Consider the following 6,066-nt stretch of genomic DNA (forward strand, 5'->3'; position numbering starts at 1 on the left):
GTGTGTGTATGTGTATGTGAGTGTGTGTATGTGAGTGTGTGTATGTGAGTGAGTGTGAGTGTGTGTATGAGTGTGTGTGTATGTGAGTGTGTGTGTGTCTTGTGTGTGTGTATCTGTGTGTATGTGTATGTGAATGTGAGTGTGTGTATATGAGTGTGTATATGTGTATGTGAGTGTGTGTGTATGTCTGTTTGTGTGAATGTGTGTGTGTATGTGTATGTGAGTGTATGTGTGTGAGTGTGTGTATGGGTGGGTGAGTGTGTGTGTGTATGTGAGTGTGTGTGAGTGAGTATGTGTGTATGTGTGTGTGTGTGTGACTAGGATTACAATAGGCTCGCAGAGGTAGAATGCTGATTCTACCGCTATGTTATATGCTCATCTTAAGGATGGGATACGGAGAAGAAATACTTTTAGAATCATATAAGAACAAAATAAACCAGGCAGTGAAGGCACACATCTTCAGTCCCAGCAGTCAGAAGGCAGAGGCCATCGGATCTCTGAGTTCAAGGCCAGCCTGGTCCACATAATGAATTCCAGGACAGCTGGGGTTACACAGATAAACCCTGTTTCAAAAACCAACCAACCAAACAAACAAACAAAAAACAAAGCTCCCAAAACAACAACAAACTAAAACCCAAAACAAAACAAAACAAGAATAAAATAAGTTGTAGTTTTAGGTGCAGTACTGAAGATACAGATGTTGAAATGCACACTTTGGGTAAGCAAATTGTACAGTGCGTAATCTCAGTAAAGCTGTTATAGTTAAAACTAGCTGGGGCCGAGGAGTTGCACCTTGGCCTTATCAACTAGGTCCTTAAACCCCTGTTCCCTAACCAGTAAAAGGGAGGGGGAAATGAGGTCCCATCAAGTTTTCATGAGGGTTAAATGAGATAATACACTCCCATTTTATCAAGGAGAAAACACAGGACCAAAGAAAGAAAATGACTTAATGCAGATAGCACAGCTGGTGGTAACAGGAAGGCCTGGGTCTCTTGGAGGCCTTGTCATGTAGCACCGTTCAGTCTGGAAATGGTGTCTGCCAGCCCCTTCTACCTCTCACCGCTCTGTTCTGTCTTCCTGCTTCAGATGGACTCTGGGGTTCTGTCCCCATGCTCCAGTGCTCAGAGTACCTGGGGAAGAGTACCCTTCCAGAGCACAGGGTGCCCTCTTCCCTCAGCACCCTAATACCCCCCTCTGGGACCACAATTCTGTCTTTCCTTTGCTTGTAATAAAGAAAATATCTCAGCTACCCTTCTATGGTTGCTTGGCAACTCCAACGGGGAATTGGGGGGGGGGGGCTCTCTGGAGCCAATCTAGAGACAAAGAGTAGGATTTGGGTGGGTGACACGGAGCCTGTTCTTAGTGCTAACCTGGCCTGGCTGGGGCAGTGGGTGGGGGCAGGGGCTTTCTCCCACCCCAGTGTCTCACACCAATAAATATGGATTAGGGAAATGGGCAGAGTTTTTCTCACGGGCCTGAAAGGGCACATCTGACCTTTCTACCCCCTTTATGTACCAATGTGACAGTCAGACAGAGCAAAGAGCAGGACCCCCTGAGATACCTCCCCCATAGCCTTCTGACTTCGGGAAACTTTTCACCCTCTTTCTCCTGGCCCCAGACCAGGTCTCAACCCCTCCTGGAACCCAGGGATGAAGAGGATGCTCATTTTCAAGTGGGTATCTCAGCACCAAACAAGGCTGTGAGGTTCTGGACCAAAGCACCCTGACACCTGACCCAGCTGTCTACCCAGTGTCTCCTCATCCTGACTCTGTATGGCCGGGGCCTCCTCAGAGGCTCCATTTCCCATCACTCTCTGAACGTCCTCTTCTCTTTCAACCTCTTCTGTATATTCTTTGACCCTCCTCTACCTGGCCTTTTTTCTTTCTTCCCTTTCCAGTGCTCCATGAAACTGGGAGGCCCGTGTGCCTGCTATGCCATGTTCCTGTTCACGAAATAAGGATAGAAGGGAGGCTGGGCCGTGATCTCGCCCCCTGGTGCACTGGTCCTTGGCTGCTGGCCTGGGGTGGGATGGGCCACTCTGAATGGAACCAGTGTGGAGACAGGAAAAGCAAACACCTCCATGAGGGCCTCCCTGGCCTTGGGGTGGGGGTGGAATGGGGCAAGGGCCTGGGTCAGATCAACTTCTGTCTCAGCCTCTGTTGGCTCTTCTGAACCCCTAGCTTCTTGGACCCTCATCCCACAATGTCCAGAGGACAGTGAGCTGAGGGTGGGTTGAACCCGCTGGGAGACACCTTTGCTTCGATGTCTTTCCTTGCTCTTCCCAATCCCGGGCAGTGCCCTTCCTGCCTAGAGATGCCAAGAAAGTCAGAGGCTGGGATGGGCTGTCTGGCCAACCTTCCAAAATAAGAGCCCCACAGACAGGCAGTCATCTTGTACCTAAGCACCCAGCAGTGCCATCCACCTCTGGGCTGCGGGGACCCCGAAGATGTTCTGCCCGGTGAGTGCTCCTGTATTCTGAGACCAGGCAGGGGAGGGGAAGGCTCCTTAGAGCTCCATGAACTGTCCTGTCGTCTCCACGAGTTGTGGCAGTTTCTGTTTGGATGGTCTTACCCACTGCCTGTGGCTGATGTGTGTTGGTGGTACTTTGGAGAGAGATGTTGAAAGGACAGGAGAATATTTGCAGGTGTTAGAGAAACTGTTCTGGGAATGGCGGTGGGGGATTGATGGAGGCTGGGATGTTGGATTCCAGATTCCAAGCCAACCCTTTTATTTTATTTTATTTTATTTTTGAGACAAATACCATCATGTCGCCAGGGCTAGCCTCAAACTCAGGTACAAGCCATCAAACTTCCCAAAGCCACTTTTTGAAACAAGGTCTCATGATGTGACCTTGGCTCGCCTAGAGTTTGCTATGTTGTTGAAGCTGGCCTGGAACTTGCAGAAACCCATCTACTTCTGCCTTCCACAAGTTAGGACTAAAGAAATACTCTGCCGAGTCCAGCCCATTATTTTATTTGGCTAGCATAACAGAATCACATTTAATCTTTGAAAAGCTGTTGGGATAAGGTGGGCTATGCCTGTGATCCCAGACAGGAAGAGGGTCAAAGTTCAAGGCCAGCCTGGGCTGTATACAATGCTTAATGCTAAACTGGCTACATGAGTCCCTGCCAACGAACGAACGAATGAATGAATGAATGATTTGTGCGGTGAGTTAAGAAAGGGCTGCTCAGCCCGAGTGAGTGGCAGTCGGTGGGGCTAGAGGTCAGGCCTGAGGTGGCAGCGTGCAGCTCAGCCACTGCTCGTTCCCTGAGCACCTTTGTGTCTTCCTCTGGATGTAAGAGGTAAGGAGTGTGGACAACACTGGGAGCCTCTTCCCCTTACATCAGAACTCCAGACGACCTGCTGGTGTCGGGCTCACTGCAGCCTCCCCCCCCACCCCCAAGTCATAGTTGGCCTTTTGTCACAGATCCCAGAGAACAGATAACCCCTCGGGTTGCATTAAAAACCCAACTGCTTCATGGAAAGGAAAGGTAATGGCATGTCATACTTTCCCGCCGTGCCCACCATGAGGGGAGAGGTGATGGCCATGTCCTCTCCATGGCCAGGAGGACTCCCTTCAGGGCTTCAGGCACTGTTCTTGAGCCTTCAACGAAGTTCACCAAATGGGCACTGCACAGACCACAACCAAAGAGAGTGCCACAACCTTTAAATGACCTTTTGTCTTGCCTCTGATTCCTTTTGGGGTGTGTGTGTGTGTGTGTGTCATTGTGTCCAGTCCCCTGCATCTGGGTGTCCACCCAGGCCAACCTGGCTCGTAGAGAAGAATCAATCTAGATTTTTAAAGGCACCTGCTCTGGGGATGGAATTCCCCCTGGGGATAATCAAATATTTATTTATTCATGGCCTTCTGTTGGGAGGGGAGGCCCTTCCACCCCAGCTCAGCCTGGGCCAGCTGCCTCCTCACTCCTTCCCACAGGGGCATAGCAGCCTGGCCCTGGGCAAGCCACTCGACTTCTCTAAGCCTCAGTTTGTCAGCTTTAAAGCAGAACTAATGACATACCTACTTCGTAAGGTTGATAGGGGTTGACATGATCAAAGCGGTGAAATCCAGTAAGGGTTTAGTAAGCCGGCACCTGGGTAGTGCCAGAGTGCATTGGGAGCCCTCTCTCCACCACATCTCCTCACACTGGATCTCACTGTGTTGTCCAGGCTGATCTGGAGCCACTGGAGCTCAGGAAAACCCATAGCCTAAGCCTTTTGAGTGGATGGGCCTCCTCCAGGTGTACATCCCCAGCCTGGCCACCATTGTTATTGAAACCCTCCCGCCGCAAGGGCAGAGAGCCTCCTGCTCTCAGTACCCTACTGTATGTAGCATCTCCATTACAGATAGGGAAACTGAGGCCTGGAGTGGGGAAGGACCTATCCAGGGTCACTTAACAGTTTCCCTGGAGAGTAAGAAGTGACACAAAACTCCTTCATTCCTACTTGGGTGCTGTCCCTTCCCTCCCTCTGCCTCCTGTCCTCCCAGGTGTTTCATGCCTGGCACCGCATGGGCCCGGGGCAGAACCTAGAAGAGAAGGCAGAGTCTGGCAATGGAGTAGGCTCCTCCGAGGCCATCGTGCGCTCAGGCCATCGTGCGCTCTCAGCCTCCGCCCTTTGTCTGTGGCTTTGTGATGGTAAGTGCTGCTCCTAAATCAGGTCTGTGACACTGTTATTGTCGCCCAGGGCGCAAAGAGTCTAAACTTTTCCCCTGAGGTCAAGAATGTGGCCAGTCCCCAAGCAGCCCAGAGCAAGGCCTGGGTGACTGGGGGTGGGGCTGGGGCCTCACCCCGAGCTGAGGCTAGATGTGTGGAGGGGAGGGGGTCAGGAGGAACAAAACGCTTTGAAATGCCTCCTCTCCATCACTGCCAACATTGTCCGCTGCCCGCGGGGGGCCTGGCACCGCCTCGCCGGGGCTCCGGCCCCCAGCCCTGGCCAGGCCTGGCCCAGCCTCTGAAAACGGACAGAAGGTTATTGTCCCTTCCCGCAGCCCTTTGTCTGCCCCAGTTCCAGATGTCTAGGCTGGGACCAGGGACCTGACCCATGGTGGGCAGGGAGGATGGGACAATAGAGGAGAACACGGGTCACTGCATCCTGAGAGGTCATTCCCAGACCCTGAGATCCCACCCAGCCTCAGCCGAGTCACCTTCTGAGCCATGTTAGCCTTGGGGTTGTCCCTACTCCTTGGCTCCTTCCTTAGACCAGGTTCCAGTCTCTGGAGAAAAGGTACAGGGATGCAGGCTTAAAACAGGAAGGAGGTCTTGGGGATCCAGAGACAGCAGAACCCTCCTACCCAGCCTGCTTTCTCTGCCTAGGGACTCCTGAACCAGTAGCTCTCCAACCTGTCCAGCTCCACTTTGAGCCTGGAGGTACCCATAGTGGCCTTCTCTGTCCCTTACTGATTGTGGTCCAACAGTCATACTGGCAAGATAGGATATTTCACACCAATCCTTAGTTGGGTGGTGGGCAGAGCGTTACCTGTATCATCAGAACCAAGGGCAGTTATTCCTGTCTCTGTTTTCCAGCTGTGGAGACAGAGAGGCTGGGAGGTGTTCACCAACCCCAGTGCTGGCAGCCAGGAGGCAGGGAAGCTGGGATCTTCGCCCAGGCCAACCGCAGCCACCAGGAGGAGTGATCACTAATAAATACTTGGAAGGTGTCTTGGCCCAACTCTCTATCCGGGGCTAGCGGTGTTAACTCTTGTCAGTTTCTCTATTTCACAGATGGGGTTCCCAAGTCCAGACCTCCTTGGGAAGAGGGCTCAGGAAAACTTAAATGGTAGTGCAGAGGCTGTTCTAGGGCTGCGCCAACCAACTCTTGGTGACTGAGATTACTCACACTGGCTTTCCTGCTTTTCTTTTCTTTTTTTTTTTTTTTAAGATTTTATTTATTGTATGTGAGTACACTGTAGCTGTCTTCAGACACACCAGAAGACAGCATCAGATCTCATTACAGATGGTTGTGAGCCACCATGTGGTTGCTGGGATTTGAACTCAGGATCTCTGGAAGAGCAGTCGGTGCTCTTAACCACTGAGCCATCTCTCCAGTCCCCCTTTCCTGCTTTTC

The 6,066-nt window shown here is 51.7% G+C and overlaps 1 long non-coding RNA gene across 1 annotated transcript; it reads left to right on the forward strand.

Annotated features, from left to right (window-relative positions):
• Positions 1-2,388: 2,388 nt before the first annotated feature.
• On the forward strand, positions 2,389-5,734 carry LOC147995406 (uncharacterized). Its single transcript, XR_015684215.1, has 3 exons — positions 2,389-2,458; positions 4,490-4,637; positions 5,526-5,734. It is a non-coding gene; the product is annotated as an uncharacterized LOC147995406 (long non-coding RNA).
• Positions 5,735-6,066: the final 332 nt, after the last annotated feature.

This window comes from Rattus norvegicus, chromosome 3, assembly GCF_021556685.1.
Source record: "Rattus norvegicus strain SHRSP/BbbUtx chromosome 3, alternate assembly SHRSP_T2T, whole genome shotgun sequence".
Classification (NCBI taxonomy): Eukaryota; Metazoa; Chordata; class Mammalia; order Rodentia; family Muridae; genus Rattus; species Rattus norvegicus.